Source organism: Leucoraja erinacea, unplaced genomic scaffold, assembly GCF_028641065.1.
Source record: "Leucoraja erinacea ecotype New England unplaced genomic scaffold, Leri_hhj_1 Leri_1087S, whole genome shotgun sequence".
Lineage (NCBI taxonomy): Eukaryota > Metazoa > Chordata > Chondrichthyes > Rajiformes > Rajidae > Leucoraja > Leucoraja erinaceus.
In genome coordinates, this window is record NW_026575327.1 from 4,513 (window position 1) to 23,275 (window position 18,763).

At 61.3% G+C, this 18,763-nt stretch overlaps 2 long non-coding RNA genes across 3 annotated transcripts; both read left to right on the plus strand.

Moving 5' to 3' along the window:
- Window positions 1-10,543: 10,543 nt before the first annotated feature.
- LOC129715272 (uncharacterized) lies at window positions 10,544-11,548 on the plus strand. Its single transcript, XR_008726472.1, has 2 exons — window positions 10,544-10,741; window positions 11,467-11,548. It is a non-coding gene; the product is annotated as an uncharacterized LOC129715272 (long non-coding RNA).
- Window positions 11,549-13,777: 2,229 nt separating this feature from the next.
- LOC129715271 (uncharacterized) lies at window positions 13,778-16,210 on the plus strand. 2 transcript variants are annotated; one of them, XR_008726471.1, is made up of 3 exons: window positions 13,778-14,145; window positions 15,331-15,403; window positions 15,665-16,210. It is a non-coding gene; the product is annotated as an uncharacterized LOC129715271 (long non-coding RNA). The 2 variants fall into 2 exon arrangements; XR_008726470.1 differs by lacking the exon at window positions 13,778-14,145 and having other exon boundaries at window positions 15,214-15,403.
- Window positions 16,211-18,763: the final 2,553 nt, after the last annotated feature.

Below are 18,763 nucleotides of genomic sequence, written 5' to 3' on the forward strand. Positions count from 1 at the left end.
CCTCTTACCCGGGTAGGTCGCCAGATCCGCAAAAGCCCTCTTACCCGGGGTAGGTCGCCAGATCCGCAAAAGCCCTCTTACCCGGGTAGGTCGCCAGATCCGCAAAAGCCCTCTTACCCGGGTAGGTCGCCAGATCCGCAAAAGCCCTCTTACCCGGGTAGGTCGCCAGATCCGCAAAAGCCCTCTTACCCGGGTCTGGCGGCAGATCCGCAAAAGCCCCCTTACCCGGGGTAGGTCGCCAGATCCGCAAAAGCCCTCTTACCCGGGTAGGTCGCCAGATCCGCAAAAGCCCTCTTACCCGGGTAGGTCGCCAGATCCGCAAAAGCCCTCTTACCCGGGTAGGTCGCCAGATCCGCAAAAGCCCTCTTACCCGGGTAGGTCGCCAGATCCGCAAAAGCCCTCTTACCCGGGTAGGGCGGCCAGATCCGCAAAAGCCCTCTTACCCGGGTAGGTCGCCAGATCCGCAAAAGCCCTCTTACCCGGGCAGGTCGCCAGATCCGCAAAAGCCCTCTTACCCGGGTAGGTCGCCCGATCCGCAAAAGCCCTCTTCCCTGGATCTGGCGGCCAGATCCGCAAACGCCCTCTTACCCGGGTAGGGCGCCAGATCCGCAAAAGCCCTCTTACCCGGGTAGGTCGCTAGATCCGCAAAAGCCCTGTTACCCGGGTAGGTCGCAGATCCGCAAAAGCCCTCTTACCCGGGTAGGTCGCCAGATCCGCAAAAGCCCTCTTACCCGGTTCTGGCGGCCCAGATCCGCAAAAGCCCTCTTACCCGGGTAGGTCGCCAGATCCGCAAAAGCCCTCTTACCCGGGTAGGTCGCCAGATCCGCAAAAGCCCTCTTACCCGGATCTGGCGCCAGATCCGCAAAAGCCCTCTTACCCGGGTAGGTCGCCAGATCCGCAAAAGCCCTCTTACCCGTGGAAGGTCGCCAGATCCGTAAAAGCCCTCTTACCCGGATCTGGCGGACAGATCCGCAAAAGCCCGCTTCTTACCCGGGTAGGTCGCCAGATCCGCAAAAGCCCTCTTACCCGGGTAGGTCGCCAGATCCGCAAAAGCCCTCTTACCCGGGTAGGTCGCCAGATCCGCAAAAGCCCTCTTACCCGGGTAGGTCGCCAGATCCGCAAAAGCCCTCTTACCCTCTTACCCGGTGGCGGCCAGATCCGCAAAAGCCCTCTTACCCGGGTAGGTCGCCAGATCCGCAAAAGCCCTCTTACCCGGGTAGGTTCGCCAGATCCGCAAAAGCCCTCTTACCCGGGTAGGTCGCCAGATCCGCAAAAGCCCTCTTACCCGGGTAGGGGCCAGATCCGCAAAAGCCCTCTTACCCGGGTAGGTCGCCAGATCCGCAAAAGCCCCTCTTACCCGGGTAGGTCGCCAGATCCGCAAAAGCCCTCTTACCCGGGTAGGTCGCCAGATCCGCAAAAGCCCTCTTACCCGGATCTGGCGGCCAGATCCGCAAAAGCCCTCTTACCCGGGTAGGTCGCCAGATCCGCAAAAGCCCTCTTACCCGGGTAGGTCGCCAGATCCGCAAAAGCCCTCTTACCCGGTTCTGGCAGCCAGATCCGCAAAAGCCCTCTTACCCGGGTAGGTCGCCAGATCCGCAAAAAGCCCTCTTACCCGGTAGGTCGCCAGATCCGCCAAAGCCCTCTTACCCGGGTAGGTCGCCAGATCCGCAAAAGCCCTCTTACCCGGGTAGGTCGCCAGATCCGCAAAAGCCCTCTTACCCGGGTAGGTCGCCAGATCCGCAAAAGCCCTCTTACCCGGGTAGGTCGCCAGATCCGCAAAAGCCCCCTTACCCAGGTAGGTCGCCAGATCCGCAAAAGCCCTCTTACCCGGGTAGGTCGCCAGATCCGCAAAAGCCCTCTTACCCGGGTAGGTCGCCAGATCCGCAAAAGCCCTCTTACCCGGGTAGGTCGGTCGCCAGATCCGCAAAAGCCCTCTTACCCGGGTAGGTCGCCAGATCCGCAAAAGCCCTCTTACCCGGGTAGGTCGCCAGATCCGCAAAAGCCCTCTTACCCGGGTAGGTCGCCAGATCCGCAAAAGCCCTCTTACCCGGGTAGGTCGCCAGATCCGCAAAAGCCCTCTTACCCGGGTAGGGCGGCCAGATCCGCAAAAGCCCTCTTACCCGGGTAGGTCGCCAGATCCGCAAAAGCCCTCTTACCCGGGTAGGTCGCCAGATCCGTCTTACCCGGTAGGTCGGCCAGATCCGCAAAAAGCCCTCTTACCCGGGTAGGTCGCCAGATCCGCAAAAGCCCTCTTACCCGGGTAGGGTAGGTCGCCCGATCCGCAAAAGCCCTCTTACCCGGGTCTGTCGCCAGATCCGCAAAAGCCCTCTTACCCGGGTAGGTCGCCAGATCCGCAAAAGCCCGGCCTCTTACCCGGGTAGGTCGCCAGATCCGCAAAAGCCCTCTTACCCGGGTAGGTCGCCAGATCCGCAAAAGCCCTCTTACCCGGGTAGGGCGGCCAGATCCGCAAAAGCCCTCTTACCCGGGTAGGTCGCCAGATCCGCAAAAGCCCTCTTACCCGGGTAGGTCGCCAGATCCGCAAAAGCCCTCTTACCCGGGTAGGGCGCCAGATCCGCAAAAGCCCTCTTACCCGGGTAGGGCGCCAGATCCGCAAAAGCCCTCTTACCCGGGTAGGTCGCCAGATCCGCAAAAGCCCTCTTACCCGGATCTGTCGCCAGATCCGCAAAAGCCCTCTTACCCGGGTAGGTCGCCAGATCCGCAAAAGCCCTCTTACCCCGGGTAGGTCGCCAGATCCGCAAAAGCCCTCTTACCCGGGTAGGTCGCCAGATCCGCAAAAGCCCTCTTACCCGGGTAGGTCGCCAGATCCGCAAAAGCCCTTACTTACCCGGGTAGGTCATCCAGATCCGCAAAAGCCCTCTTACCCGGGTAGGTCGCCAGATCCGCAAAAGCCCTCTTACCCGGGTAGGTCGCCAGATCCGCAAAAGCCCTCTTACCCGGGTAGGTCGCCAGATCCGCAAAAGCCCTCTTACCCGGGTAGGCCTCTTACCCGGGTAGGGCGGCCAGATCCGCAAAAGCCCTCTTACCCGGGTAGGCGGCCAGATCCGCAAAAGCCCTCTTACCCGGGGAGATCCGCAAAAGCCCTCTTACCCGGGTAGGTCGCCAGATCCGCAAAAGCCCTCTTACCCGGGTAGGTCGCCAGATCCGCAAAAGCCCTCTTACCCGGGTAGGTCCGATCCGCAAAAGCCCTCTTACCCGGGTAGGTCGCCAGATCCGCAAAAGCCCCCTTAACCGGGTAGGCCAGACGCCAGATCCGCAAAAGCCCTCTTACCCGGGTAGGTCGCCAGATCCGCAAAAGCCCCTTACCCGGGTAGGTCGTCAGATCCGCAAAAGCCCTCTTACCCGGGTAGGTCGCCAGATCCGCAAAAGCCCCCTTACCGGGGTAGGTCGCCTGATCCGCAAAAGCCCTCTTACCCGGGTAGGTCGCCAGATCCGCAAAAGCCCTCTTACCCGGGGTAGGTCGCCAGATCCGCAAAAGCCCTCTTACCCGGGTAGGTCGCCAGATCCGCAAAAGCCCTCTTACCCGGGTAGGTCGCCAGATCCGCAAAAGCCCTCTTACCCGGGTAGGTCGCCAGATCCGCAAAAGCCCTCTTACCCGGGTAGGTCGCCAGATCCGCAAAAGCCCTCTTACCCGGGTAGGTCGCCAGATCCGCAAAAGCCATCTTACCCGGGTAGGTCGCCAGATCCGCAAAAGCCCTCTTACCCGGGTAGGTCGCCAGATCCGCAAAAGCCCTCTTACCCGGGTAGGTCGCCAGATCTGCAAACGCCCTCTTACCCTGGGTAGGTCGCCAGATCCGCCAAAGCCCTCTTACCCGGGTAGGTCGCCAGATCCGCCAAAGCCCTCTTACCCGGGTAGGTCGCCAGATCAGCAAAAGCCCTCTTAACCAGGTATGTCGTCAGATCCGCAAAAGCCCCCTTACCCGGGTCTGGCTGCCAGGTCCGCAAAAGCCCTCTTACCCGGGTAGGTCGCCAGATCCGCAAAAGCCCTCTTACCCGGGTACCGCCAGATCCGCAGGTCCCGGATAGGTCGCCAGATCCGCAAAAGCCCCCTTATCCGGGTAGGTCACCAGATCCGCAAAAGCCCTCTTACCCGGGTAGGTCGCCAGATCCGCAAAAGCCCTCTTACCCGGGTAGCTCGCCAGTCCGCAAAAGCCCTCGCCAGATCCGCCAAAGCCCTCTTACCCGGATCTGGCGTCCAGATCCGCAAAAGCCCTCTTACCCGGGTAGGTCGCCAGGTCGCCAAAAGCCCTCTTACCCGGATAGCCCGCCTTATCCCGGGTAAGCCCGCTTACCCGGCTCTGGCGACCAGATCCGCATAAGCCCCCCAACCCGAGAAGGTCGCCAGATCCGCAAAAGCCCTCTTAGCAAAAGCCCTCTTCGCCCGATCCGCAAAAAAAGCCCTCTTACCCGCCCTCTAGTCGGGCCAGATCCGCAAAAGCCCTCCGCACCCCCAAAGCCCTCTCGGTCCCGGCAGCCAGGTCGCCAATCCGCAAAGCCCTCTTACCCGGGTAGGTCGCCAGATCCGCAAAAGCCCTCTTACCCGGGTAGGTCGCCAGATCCGCAAAAGCCCCTTACCCGGATAGGTCGCCAGATCCGCAAAAGCCCTCTTACCCGGATCTGGTGGCCAGATCCGCAAAAGCCCTCTTACCCGGGTAGGTCGCCAGATCCGCAAAAGCCCTCTTACCCGGGTAGGTCGCCAGATCCGCAAAAGCCCTCTTACCCGGGTAGGTCGCCAGATCCGCAAAAGCCCTCTTACCCGGGTAGGTCGCCAGATCCGCAAAAGCCCTCTTACCCAGGTAGGTCGCCAGATCCGCAAAAGCCCTCTTACCCGGGTAGGTCGCCAGATCCGCAAAAACCCTCTTACCCGGGTAGGTCGCCAGATCCGCAAAAGCCCTCTTACCCGGGTCTAGCGGCCAGATCCGCAAAAGCCCTCTTACCCGGATCTGGCGGCCAGATCCGCAAAAGCCCTCTTACCCGGGTAGGTCGCCAGATCCGCAAAAGCCCTCTTACCCGGGTAGGTCGCCAGATCCGCAAAAGCCCTCTTACCCGGGTAGGTCGCCAGATCCGCAAAAGCCCTCTTACCCGGATCTGGCGGCCAGATCCGCAAAAGCCCTCTTACCCGGGTAGGTCGCCAGATCCGCAAAAGCCCTCTTACCCGGGTAGTCGCCAGATCCGCAAAAGCCCTCTTACCCGGGTAGGTCGCCAGATCCGCAAAAGCCCTCTTACCCGGGTAGGTCGCCAGATCCGCAAAAGCCCTCTTACCCGGGTAGGTCGCCAGATCCGCAAAAGCCCCCTTAACCGGGTAGATCGCCAGATCCGCATAAGCCCTCTTACCCGGGTAGGTCGCCAGATCCGCAAAAGCCCTCTTACCCGGGTAGGTCGCCCAGATCCCCAAAAGCCCTCTTACCCGGCCTGGCGGCCAGATCCGCAAAAGCCCTCTTAACCGGGTAGGTCGCCCAGATCCGCAAAAGCCCTCTTACCCGGGTCGGTCGCCAGATCCTCAAAAGCCCTCTTACCCGGGTAGGTCGCCAGATCCCCAAAAGCCCTCTTACCCGGGTAGGCCGCCCAGATCCGCAAAAGCCCTCTTACCCGGGTAGGTCGCCAGATCCGCAAAAGCCCTCTTACCCGGGTCTGGCGGCCAGATCCGCAAAAGCCCTCTTACCCGGGTAGGTCGCCAGATCCGCAAAAGCCCTCTTACCCGGGTAGGTAGCTCTGCAAAAACCCTCTTACCCGGGTAGGTCACCAGATCCACATAAGCCCTCTTACGCGGTTCTAGCGGCCAGATCCGCAAATGCCCCCGGACCCGGGTAGGTCGCCAGATCCGCAAAAGCCCTCTTACCCAGGTCAGGTCGCCAGATCCGCAAAAGCCCTCTTACCCGGGTAGGTCGCCAGATCCGCAAAAGCCCTCTTACCCGGATCTGGCGGCCAGATCCGCAAAAGCCCTCTTACCCGGGTAGGTCGCCAGATCCGCAAAAGCCCTCTTACCCGGGTAGGTCGCCAGATCCGCAAAAGCCCCCTTACCCGGGTATGTCGCCAAATCCGCAAAAGCCCTCTTACCCTGGTAGGTCGCCAGATCCGCAAAAGCCCTCTTACCCGGGTAGGTCGCCAGATCCGCAAAAGCCCTCTTACCCGGGTAGGTCGCCAGATCCGCAAAAGCCCTCTTACCCGGTAGGTCGCCAGATCCAAAAGCCCTCTTACCCGGGTCTGGCGGCCAGACCCGCAAAAGCCCTCTTTCCCCCGTACGCCGCCAGATCCGCCAACGCCCTCCTACCCGCCTAGCTCGCCAGATCCGCAAAAGCCCTCTTACCCGGGTAGGTCGCCAGATCCGCAAAAGCCCTCTTACCCGGGTAGTAGGTCGCCAGATCCGCAAAAGCCCTCTTACCCGGGTAGGTCGCCAGATCCCGCAAAAGCCCTCTTACCCGGGTAGGTCGCCAGATCCGCAAAAGCCCTCTTACCCGGGTAGGTCGCCGGATCCGCAAAAGCCCTCTTACCCCGGGTAGGTCGCCAGATCCGCAAAAGCCCTCTTACCCGGATCTGGCGGCCAGATCCGCAAAAGCCCTCTTACCCGGGTAGGTCGCCAGATCCGCAAAAGCCCTCTTACCCGGGTAGGTCGCCAGATCCGCAAAAGCCCTCTTACCCGGGTAGGTCGCCAGATCCGCAAAAGCCCTCTTACCCGGGTAGGTAGGTCGCCAGATCCGCAAAAGCCCCTTACCCGGGTAGGTCGCCAGATCCGCAAAAGCCCTCTTACCCGGGTAGGTCGCCAGATCCGCAAAAGCCCTCTTACCCGGGTAGGTCGCCAGATCCGCAAAAGCCCTCTTACCCGGGTAGGTCGCCAGATCCGCAAAAGCCCTCTTACCCGGGTAGGTCGCCAGATCCGCAAAAGCCCTCTTACCCGGGTAGGTCGCCAGATCCGCAAAAGCCCTCTTACCCGGGTAGGGCGGCCAGATCCGCAAAAGCCCTCTTACCCGGGTAGGTCGCCAGATACGCAAAAGCCCTCTTACCCGGGTAGGTCGCCAGATCCGCAAAAGCCCTCTTACCCGGGATCAGGCCGCCAGATCCGCAAAAGCCCTCTTACCCGGGTAGGTCGCCAGATCCGCAAAAGCCCTCTTACCCGGGTAGGTCGCCAGATCCGCAAAAGCCCTCTTACCCGGGTAGGTCGCCAGATCCGCAAAAGCCCTCTTACCCGGGTAGGTCGCCAGAGCCGCAAAAGCCCTCTTACCCGGGTAGGCGGCCAGATCCGCAAAAGCCCTCTTACCCGGGTAGGTCGCCAGATCCGCAAAAGCCCTCTTACCCGGGTAGGTCGCCAGATCCGCAAAAGCCCTCTTACCCGGGTAGGTCGCCAGATCCGCAAAAGCCCTCTTACCCGGGTAGTTCGCCAGATCCGCAAAAGCCCTCTTACCCCGGTAGGTCGCCAGATCCGCAAAAGCTTACTCTTACCCGGGTTACCCGGTCGCCAGATCCGCAAAAGCCCTCTTACCCGGGTAGGTCGCCAGATCCGCAAAAGCCCTCTTACCCGGATCTGGCCTCTTACCCGGGTAGGTCGCCAGATCCGCAAAAGCCCTCTTACCCGGGTAGGTCGCCAGATCCGCAAAAGCCCTCTTACCCGGGTAGGTCGCCGGATCCGCAAAAGCCCTCTTACCCGGGTCTGTCGCCAGATCCGCAAAAGCCCTCTTACCCGGGTAGGTCGCCAGATCCGCAAAAGCCCTCTTACCCGGGTAGGGCGCCAGATCCGCAAAAGCCCTCTTACCCGGGTAGGGCGCCAGATCCCCAAAAGCCCTCTTACCCGGGTAGGTCGCCAGATCCGCAAAAGCCCTCTTACCCGGGTAGGTCGCCAGATCCGCAAAAGCCCTCTTACCCGGGTAGGTCGCCAGATCCGCAAAAGCCCTCTTACCCGGGTAGGTCGCCAGATCCGCAAAAGCCCTCTTACCCGGGTAGGTCGCCCAGATCCGCAAAAGCCCTCTTACCCGGGTAGGTCGCCAGATCCGCAAAAGCCCTCTTACCCGGATCGCCAGATCCGCAAAAGCCCTCTTACCCGGGTAGGGTCGCTTACGCCAGATCCGCAAAAGCCCTCTTACCCGGGTAGGTCGCCGGATCCGCAAAAGCCCTCTTACCCGGGTAGGTCGCCAGTTCCGCAAAAAGGCCCTTTAACCCGGGTAGGTCGCAAAATCAGCAATAGCCCTCTCCCCCGGATCTGGCGGACAGATCCGCAAAAGCCCTCTTACCCAGGTAGGTCGCCAGATCCCGCAAAAGCCCTCTTACCCGGGTAGGTCGCCAGATCCGCAAAAGCCCTCTTACCCGGGTAGGTCGCCAGATCCGCAAAAGCCCTCTTACCCGGGTCCGCAAAAGCCTCTTACCCGGGGTAGGTCGCCAGATCCGCAAAAGCCCTCTTACCCGGGTAGGTCGCCAGATCCGCAAAAGCCCTCTTACCCGGGTAGGTCGCCAGATCCGCAAAAGCCCTCTTACCCGGGTAGGTCGCCAGATCCGCAAAAGCCCTCTTACCCGGGTAGGTCGCCAGATCCGCAAAAGCCCTCTTACCCGGGTAGGTCGCCAGATCCGCAAAAGCCCTCTTACCCCCTCTAGGTCCCCGGGTAGGCAAAAAGCCCCCTCAGAAGGCCGGTAAGGCCTTAGGTCCGCAGGTCGCCAAATCCCTCTTAAGCCGGTCTTACCCGGGGTAGGTCGCAAAAAGCCCTCTCCCCCAAAAGCTAGGTCGGGTCCCGATCCGCAGAATCCCCTCTCTAAAAAGCCTTACCCGTAGGTCGTCGATCCGCAAAAGCCCGCAAAGCCCTCTTACCGTAGGTCGCCAGATCCGCAAAAGCCCTCTTACCCGGGTAGGTCGCCAGATCCGCAAAAGCCCTCTTACCCGGGTAGGTCGCCAGATCCGCAAAAGCCCTCTTACCCGGGTAGGTCGCCAGGTCCGCAAAAGCCCTCTTACCCGGGTAGGTCGCCAGATCCGCAAAAGCCCTCTTACCCGGGTAGGGTCGCCAGATCCGCAAAAGCCCTCTTACCCGGGGCGTAGGTCGCCAGATCCGCAAAAGCCCTCTTACCCGGGTAGGTCGCCAGATCCGCAAAAGCCCTCTTACCCGGGTAGGTCGCCAGATCCGCAAAAGCCCTCTTACCCGGGTAGGTCGCCAGATCCGCCAAAGCCCTCTTACCCGGGTAGGTCGCCAGATCCGCAAAAGCCCTCTTACCCGGGTAGGTCGCCAGATCTGCAAAGGCCCTCTTACCCGGGTAGGTCGCCAGATCCGCTCAAAAGCCCTCTTACCCGGGTAGGTCGGCCAGATCCGCAAAAGCCCTCTTACCCGGGTAGGTCGCCAGATCCGCAAAAGCCCTCTTACCCGGGTAGGTCGCCAGATCCGCAAAAGCCCTCTTACCCGGGTAGGGTCGCCAGATCCGCAAAAGCCCTCTTACCCGGGTACCCGCAAAAGCCCTCTTACCCGGGTCCAGATCCGCAAAAGCCCGCCAGATCCAAAGCCCTCTTACCCCCGGGTAGGTCGCCAGATCCGCAAAAGCCCTCTTACCCGGGTAGGTCGCCAGATCCGCAAAAGCCCTCTTACCCGGATCTGGCGGCCAGATCCGCAAAAGCCCTCTTACCCCGGTAGGTCGCCAGATCCGCAAAAGCCCTCTTACCCCGGTAGGTCGCCAGATCCGCAAAAGCCCTCTTACCCGGGTAGGTCGCCAGATCCGCAAAAGCCCTCTTACCCGGGTAGGTCGCCAGATCCGCAAAAAAGCCCTCTTACCCGGGTAGGTCGCCAGCTCCGCAAAAGCCTCTTACCCGGGTAGGACACCAGATACACAAAAGCCCTCTTACCCGGGTAGGTCGCCAGATCCGCAAAAGCCCTCTTACCCGGGTAGGTCGCCAGATCCGCAAAAGCCCTCTTACCCGGGTAGGTCGCCAGATCCGCAAAAGCCCTCTTACCCAGGTAGGTCGCCAGATCCACAAAAGCCCTCTTACCCGGATCTAGGCGACCAGATCCGCAAAAGCCCTCTTACCCGGTTAGGTCGCCAGTATCCGGTCCTCCAGATCCGCAAAAGCCCTCTTACCCGGTAGGGGTCTTACCCCCCAAAAAGCCCCGCTTACCCGGGTAGGTAGGCCAGATCCGCAAAGCCCCTCTTACCCGGGTAGTTCGCCAGATCCGCACAACCCCTCTTACCCGGGTAGTTCGCCAGATTCGCAAAAGCCCTCTTACCCGGGTAAGAGGGCTTTTGCGGATCTGGCAACCTACCCGGGTAAGAGGGCTTGTGCGGTTCTGGCGAGCTACCGGGTAAGAGGGCTTTTGTCGCCAGATCCGCAAAAGCCCTCTTACCCGGGTAGGTCGCGCTAGATCCGCAAAAGCCCTCTTACCCACCAGGTAGGGCGGCCAGATCCGCAAAAGCCCCCTTAACCGGATCTGGTCCGCACCAGATTCCGCAAAAGCCCTCTTACCCGGGTAGGTCGCCAGATCCGCAAAAGCCCTCTTACCCGGGTAGGTCGCCAGATCCGCAAAAGGCCCTCTTACCCGGGTCTGGCGGCCAGATCCGCAAAAGCCCTCTTACCCGGGTAGGTCGGCCAGATCCGCAAAAGCCCTCTTACCCGGGTAGGTCGCCAGATCCGCAAAAGCCCTCTTACCCGGGTAGGTCGCCAGATCCGCAAAAGCCCTCTTACCCAGGTAGGTCGCCAGATCCGCAAAAGCCCTCTTACCCGGATCTGGCGACCAGATCCGCAAAAGCCCTCTTACCCGGGTAGGTCCGCAAAAGCCCTCTTACCCGGATCTGGTCGCCAGATCCGCAAAAGCCCTCTTACCCGGATCTGGTCGCCAGATCCGCAAAAGCCCTCTTACCCGGGTAGGGCGCCAGATCCGCAAAAGCCCTCTTACCCGGATAGGTCGCCAGATCCGCAAAAGCCCTCTTACCCGGATAGGTCGCCAGATCCAGCAAAAGCCCTCTTACCCGGGTTAGTCCGCGCCAGATCCGCAAAAGCCCGCTTAAAACCCCTCTTAGGTCGCCAGCCAGATCCGCAAAAGCCCTCTTACCCGGGTAGGTCGCCAGATCCGCAAAAGCCCTCTTACCCGGGTAGGGCGCCAGATCCGCAAAAGCCCTCTTACCCGGGTAGGTCGCCAGATCCGCAAAAGCCCTCTTACCCGGGTAGGGCGGCCAGATCCGCAAAAGCCCTCTTACCCGGGTAGGTCGCCAGATCCGCAAAAGCCCTCTTACCCGGGTAGGTCGGTCGCCAGATCCGCAAAAGCCCTCTTACCCGGGTAGGTCGCCGGATCCGCAAAAGCCCTCTTACCCCGGTAGGTCGCCCGGATCCGCCAAAGCCCTCTTACCCGGGTAGGTCGCCAGATCCGCAAAAGCCCTCTTAGGTCGCCAGATCCGCAAAAGGCCTCTTACCCGGATCTGGCGGCCAGATCCGCAAAAGCCCCCTTACCCGGGTAGGTCACCAGATCCGCAAAAGCCCTCTTACCCGGGTAGGTCGCCAGATCCGCAAAAGCCCTCTTACCCGGGTAGGTCGCCAGATCCGCAAAAGCCCTCTTACCCGGGTAGGTCGCCAGATCCGCAAAAGCCCCCTCTTACCCGGGTAGGGTCGCCAGATCCGCAAAAGCCCTCTTACCCGGGTAGGTCGCCAGATCCGCAAAAGCCCTCTTACCCGGGTCTGGGTCGCCAGATCCGCAAAAGCCCTCTTACCCGGGTCTGGCGGCCAGATCCGCAAAAGCCCTCTTACCCGGGTAGGTCGCCAGATCCGCAAAAGCCCTCTTACCCGGGTAGGGCGGCCAGATCCGCAAAAGCCCTCTTACCCGGGTAGGTCGCCAGATCCGCAAAAGCCCTCTTACCCGGGTAGGTCGCCAGATCCGCAAAAGCCCTCTTACCCGGGTAGGTCGCCAGATCCGCAAAAGCCCTCTTACCCGGGTAAAGGTCGCCAGGTCCGCAAAAGCCCTCTTACCCGGGTAGGTCGCCAGATCCGCAAAAGCCCTCTTACCCGGGTAGGTCGCCAGATCCGCAAAAGCCCTCTTACCCGGGTAGGTCGCCAGATCCCCAAAAGCCCTCTTACCCGGGTCGGTCGCCAGATCCGCAAAAGCCCTCTTACCCGGGTAGGTCGCCAGATCCGCAAAAGCCCTCTTACCCGGGTAGGTCGCCAGATCCGCAAAAGCCCTCTTACCCGGGTAGGTCGCCAGATCCGCAAAAGCCCTCTTACCCGGGTAGGTCGCCAGATCCGCAAAAGCCCTCTTACCCGGGTAGGTCGGCCAGATCCGCAAAAGCCCTCTTACCCGGGTAGGTCGCCAGATCCGCAAAAGCCCTCTTACCCGGGTAGGTCGCCAGATCCGCAAAAGCCCTCTTACCCGGGTAGGTCGCCAGATCCGCAAAAGCCCTCTTACCCGGGTAGGCGCCAGATCCGCAAAAGCCCTCTTACCCGGGGGTAGGTCGCCAGATCCGCAAAAGCCCTCCCTACCCGGGTAGGTCGCCAGATCCGCAAAAGCCCTCTTACCCGGGTAGGTCGCCAGATCCGCAAAAGCCCTCTTACCCGGGTAGGTCGCCAGATCCGCAAAAGCCCTCTTACCCGGGTAGGTCGTAGGTCGCCAGATCCGCAAAGCCCTCTTACCCGGGTCTAGCGCCCTGATCCGCAAAAGCCCTCTTACCCGGGTAGGTCGCCAGATCCGCAAAAGCCCTCTTACCCGGGTAGGTCGCCAGATCCGCAAAAGCCCTCTTACCCAAAAGCCCTCTTACCCGGGTAGGTCGCCAGATCCGCAAAAGCCCTCTTACCCGGGTAGGTCGCCAGATCCGCAAAAGCCCTCTTACCCGGGTAGGTCGTCAGATGCAAAAGCCCTCTTACACAGTGCCAGATCTGCAAAAGCCCTCTTACCCGGCTAGTCCGGTAGATCCGCAAAAGCCCTCTTATCCACCAGGTAGGTCGACCAGATCCGCAAAAGCCCTCTTACCCGGGTAGGTCGCCAGATCCGCAAAAGCCCTCTTACCCGGGTAGGTCGCCAGATCCGCAAAAGCCCTCTTACCCGGTAGGTCCGGTCGTCGGATCCGCAAAAAGCCCTCCGCCCCCCTTACTCCGCCCGATCCGCAAAAGATCCGCAAAAGCCCTCTTACCCGGGTAGTTCGCCAGATCCTCAAAAGCCCTCTCACTTGGGCAGGTGGGTCGCAAGATCAGCCAAGCCCTCTTACCCGGGTAGGTCGCCAGATCCGCAAAAGCCCTCTTACCCGGGTAGGTCGCCAGATCAGCAAAAGCCCTCTTACCCGGGTAGGTCGCCAGATCCGCAAAAGCCCTCTTACCCGGGTAGGTCGCCAGATCCGCAAAAGCCCCTTACCCGGATCTGGCCCCCAGATCCGCAAAAGCCCTCTTACCCGGGTAGGGTCGCCCGCAAAAGCCCTCTTACCCGGGGTAGATCCGCCAAATCCGCCCCAGCCCCAGATCTTACAAAAGCCCTCTTAGGCCCGCCAGAGAGCGCCAAAGCCCCAAAAGCCCCGGGTAGGTCCGCCAGATCCGCAAAAGCCCTCTTACCTGGGTCGGTTGCCAGATCCCCAAAAGCCCTCTTACCCAAACTAGGTCGCCAGCTCCACAAATGCCAGATCCGCAAAAGCCCTCTTACCCGGGTAGGTCGCCAGATCCGCAAAAGCCCTCTTACCCGGATCTGGGTGCCAGATCCGCAAAAGCCCTTTTACCCGGGTAGGTCGCCAGATCCGCAAAAGCCCTCTTACCCGGATCTGGCGGCCAGATCCGCAAAAGCCCTCTTACCCGGGTAGGTCGCCAGATCCGCAAAAGCCCTCTTACCCGGGTAGGGTCGCCAGATCCGCAAAAGCCCTCTTACCCGGGTAGGTCGCCAGATCCGCAAAAGCCCTCTTACCCGGGTAGGTCGCCAGATCCGCAAAAGCCCTCTTACCCGGGTAGGTCGCCAGATCCGCAAAAGCCCTCTTACCCGGGTAGGTCGCCAGATCCGCAAAAGCCCTCTTACCCGGGTAGGTCGCCAGATCCGCAAAAGCCCTCTTACCCGGGTAGGGCGGCCAGATCCGCAAAAGCCCTCTTACCCGGGTAGGTCGCCAGATCCGCAAAAGCCCTCTTACCCGGGTAGGTCGCCAGATCCGCAAAAGCCCTCTTACCCGGGTAGGTCGCCAGATCCGCAAAAGCCCTCTTACCCGGCCGGGTAGGTCGCCAGATCCGCAAAAGCCCTCTTACCCGGATAGGTCGTCAGATCCGCAAATCTTACCCGGGTAGGACGCCAGATCCGCAAAAGCCTCTTACCCGGGTAGGTCGCCAGATCCGCAAAAGCCCTCTTACCCGGGTAGGTCGCCAGATCCGCAAAAGCCCTCTTACCCGGGTAGGTCGCCAGATCCGCAAAAGCCCTCTTACCCGGGTAGGTCGCCAGATCCGCAAAAGCCCTCTTACCCGGGTAGGTCGCCAGATCCGCAAAAGCCCTCTTACCCGGGTAGGTCGCCAGATCCGCAAAAGCCCTCTTACCCCGGTAGGTCGCCAGATCCGCAAAAGCCCTCTTACCCGGGTAGGTCGCCAGATCCGCAAAAGCCCCCCCGGGTTAGATCCGCAAAAGCCCCCTTACCCGGGTAGGTCGCCAGATCCGCAAAAGCCCTCTTACCCCGGGTAGGTCGCCAGATCCGCAAAAGCCCTCTTACCCGGGTAGGTGGCCAGATCCGCAAAAGCCCTCTCCCCCGGGTAGGTCGCCAGATCCGCAAAAGCCCTCTTACCCGGGTAGGTCGCCAGATCCGCAAAAGCCCTCTTACCCGGGTAGGTCGCCAGATCCGCAAAAGCCCTCTTACCCGGGTAGGTCGCCAGATCCGCCAAAGCCCCCTTACCCGGGTAGGTCGCCAGATCCGCAAAAGCCCTCTTACCCGGGTAGGTCGCCAGATCCGCAAAAGCCCTCTTACCCGGGTCTGGCGCCCAGATCCGCAAAAGCCCTCTTACCCGGGTAGGTCGCCAGATCCGCAAAAGCCCTCTTACCCGGGTAGGTCGCCAGATCCGCAAAAGCCCTCTTACCCGGGTAGGTCGCCAGATCCGCAAAAGCCCTCTTACCCGGGTAGGTCGCCAGATCCGCAAAAGCCCTCTTACCCGGGTAGGTCGCCAGATCCGCAAAAGCCCTCTTACCCGGGTCTGGCGGCCAGATCCGCAAAAGCCCCCTTACCCGGGTAGGTCGCCAGATCCGCAAAAGCCCTCTTACCCGGGTAGGGCGCCAGATCCGCAAAAGCCCTCTTACCGGAGTCTTACCCGGGTAGGTCGCCAGATCCGCAAAAGCCCTCTTACCCGGGTAGGTCGCCAGATCCGCAAAAGCCCTCTTACCCGGGTAGGTCGCCAGATCCGCAAAAGCCCTCTTACCCGGGTAGGTCGCCAGATCCGCAAAAGCCCTCTTACCCGGATCTGGCGGCCAGATCCGCAAAAGCCCTCTTACCCGGGTAGGTCGCCAGATCCGCAAAAGCCCTCTTACCTGGGTAGTTCGGTGGCCGGATCAGCCAAGGCCCTCTTACCCGTATAGTTCGCCAGATCCGCAAAAGCCCTCTTACCCGGGTAGGTCGCCAGATCCGCAAAAGCCCTCTTACCCGGGTAGGCGGCCAGATCCGCAAAAGCCCTCTTACCCGGGTCTGGCGGCCAGATCCGCAAAAGCCCGCTTACCCGGAGTCCGGTCGCCAGATCCACGCAAAAGCCCTCTTACCCGGATAGGTCGCCAGATCCGCAAAAGCCCTCTTACCCGGGAAGGTCGCCAGATCCGCAAAAGCCCTCTTACCCGGGTAGGTCGCCAGATCCGCAAAAGCCCTCTTACCCGGGTAGGTCGCCAGATCCGCAAAAGCCCTCTTACCCGGGTCTGGCGCCAGATCCGCAAAAGCCCTCTTACCCGGGTAGGTCGCCAGATCCGCAAAAGCCCCCTTACCCGGGTAGGTCGCCAGATCCGCAAAAGCCCTCTTACCCGGGTAGGTCGCCAGATCCGCAAAAGCCCTCTTACCCGGGTAGGTCGCCAGATCCGCAAAAGCCCTCTTACCCGGGTAGGTCGCCAGATCCGCAAAAGCCCTCTTACCCGGTGTAGGTCGCCAGATCCGCAAAAGCCCACTTACCCGGGTACGTCGCCAGATCCGCAAACGCCCTCTTACCCGGGCAGGTCGCCAGATCCGCCAAAGCCCTCTTACCTGGGTAAGTCGGTCGCCAGATCAGCCAAAGCCCTCTTACCCGGGTAGGTCGCCAGATCCGCAAAAGCCCTCTTACCCGGGTAGGTCGCCAGATCCGCAAAAGCCCTCTTACCCGGGTTAGGTCGCCAGATCCGCAAAAGCCGCTTACCCGGGTAGGTCGCCAGATCCGCAAAAGCCCTCTTACCCGGATCTGGCGGCCAGATCCGCAAAAGCCCTCTTACCCGGGTAGGTCGCCAGATCCGCAAAAGCCCTCTTACCCGGGTAGGTCGTCAGATCCGCAAAAGCCCTCTTACCCGGGTAGGTCGCCAGATCCGCAAAAGCCCTCTTACCCGGGTAGGTCGCCAGATCCGCCAAAGCCCCCTCTTACCCGGGTAGGTCGCCAGATCCGCAAAAGCCCTCTTACCCGGGTAGGTCGCCAGATCCGCAAAAGCCCTCTTACCCGGGTAGGTCGCCCCAGATCCGCCAAAGCCCTCTTACCCGGGTAGGTCGCCAGATCCGCAAAAGCGCCCTCTTACCCGGGTAGGTCGCCAGATCCGCAAAAGCCCTCTTACCCGGGTAGGTCGCCCAGATCCGCAAAAGCCCTCTTACCCGGGTAGGTCGCCAGATCCGCAAAAGCCCTCTTACCCGGGTAGGTCGCCAGATCCGCAAAAGCCCTCTTACCCGGGTAGGGCGCCCAGATCCGCAAAAGCCCTCTTACCCGGGTAGGTCGCCAGATCCGCAAAAGCCCTCTTACCCGGGTAGGTCGGCCAGATCCGCAAAAGCCCTCTTACCCGGGTAGGTCGCCAGATCCGCAAAAGCCCTCTTACCCGGGTAGGTCGCCAGATCCGCAAAAGCCCTCTTACCCAGATCCGCAAAAGCCCTCTTACCCGGGTAGGTCGCCAGATCCGCAAAAGCCCTCTTACCCGGGTAGGTCGCCCAGATCCGCAAAAAAAGCCCTCTTACCCGGGTAGGTCGCCAGATCCGCAAAAGCCCTCTTACCCGGTTCTGGCAGCCAGCCAGATCCGCAAAAGCCCTCTTACCCGGGTAGGTCGCCAGATCCGCAAAAGCCCTCTTACCCGGGTAGGTCGCCAGATCCGCAAAAGCCCCCTCTTACCCGGGTAGGTCGCCAGATCCGCAAAAGCCCTCTTACCCGGGTAGGTCGCCAGATCCGCAAAAGCCCTCTTACCCGGGTAGGTCGCCAGATCCGCAAAAGCCCTCTTACCCGGGTAGGTCGCCAGATCCGCAAAAGCCCTCTTACCCCGGTAGGTCGCCAGATCCGCAAAAGCCCTCCTACCCGGATAGGTCGCCAGATCGCAAAAGCCCTCTTACCCGGGTAGGGCGCCAGATCCGCAAAAGCCCTCTTACCCGGGTAGGTCGCCAGATCCGCAAACGCCCTCTTACCCAGGGTAGGTCGCCTGATCCGCAATAGCCCTCTTACCCGGTTCTGGCGGCCAAATCCGAAAAACCCCTCTTACCCGGAAAGGTCGCCAGATCCGCAAAGCCCTCTTACCCGGGTAGGTCGCCAGATCCGTTAAAGCCCTCTTACCCGGGTAGGGCGCCAGGTCCGCAAAAGCCCCCTTACCCGGGTAGGCGGCCAGATCCGCAAAAGCCCCCTTACCCTGGTAGGTCGCCAGATCCGCAAAAGCCCTCTTACCCGGGTAGGTCGCCAGATCCGCAAAAGCCCTCTTACCCGGGTAGGTCGCAAGATCCGCAAAAGCCCTCTTACCCGGGTAGGTCGCCAGATCCGCAAAAGCCCTCTTACCCGGGTAGGTCGCCAGATCCGCAAAAGCCCTCTTACCCGGATCTGGTCGCCAGATCCGCAAAAGCCCTCTTACCCGGGTCTGGCGGCCAGATCCGCAAAAGCCCTCTTACCCGGGTAGGTCGCCAGATCCGCAAAAGCCCTCTTACCCGGGTAGGTCGCCAGATCCGCAAAAAGCCTCTTACCCGGGTAGGTTGCCAGATCCGCAAAAGCCCTCCTACCCGGATCTGTCGGCCAGATTCGCAAAAACCCCTCTTACCCGGGTAGGTCGGTCGCCAGATCCGCAAAAGCCCTCTTACCCGGGTAGGGCGGCCAGATCCGCAAAAGCCCTCCTACCCGGGTAGGTCGCCAGATCCGCAAAAGCCCTCTTACCCGGGTAGGTCGCCAGATCCGCAAAAGCCCTCTTACCCGGGTAGGTCGCCAGATCCGCAAAAGCCCTCTTACCCGGGTAGGTCGCCAGATCCGCAAAAGCCCTCTTACCCGGGTCTGGCGGCCAGATCCGCAAAAGCCCTCTTACCCGGGTAGGCGCCAGATCCGCAAAAGCCCTCTTACCCGGGTAGGTCGCCAGATCCGCAAAAGCCCTCTTACCCGGGTAGGTCGCCAGATCCGCAAAAGCCCTCTTACGCGGGTCTGGCGGCCAGATCCGCAAAAGCCCTCTTACCCGGGTAGGTCGCCAGATCCGCAAAAGCCCTTACCTGGGTTACCCGAAAGCCCTCTTACCCGGTTAGGTCGCCAGATCAGCAAAAGCCCTCTTACCCGGGTAGGTCGTCAGATCCGCAAAAGCCCTCTTACCCCAGATCTAGGTCCTAGTCCGCAAGATCCGCAAAAGCCCCCTTACCCGGGTAGGTGCGCCAGATCCGCAAAAGCCCTCTTACCCGGGTAGGTCGCCAGATCCGCAAA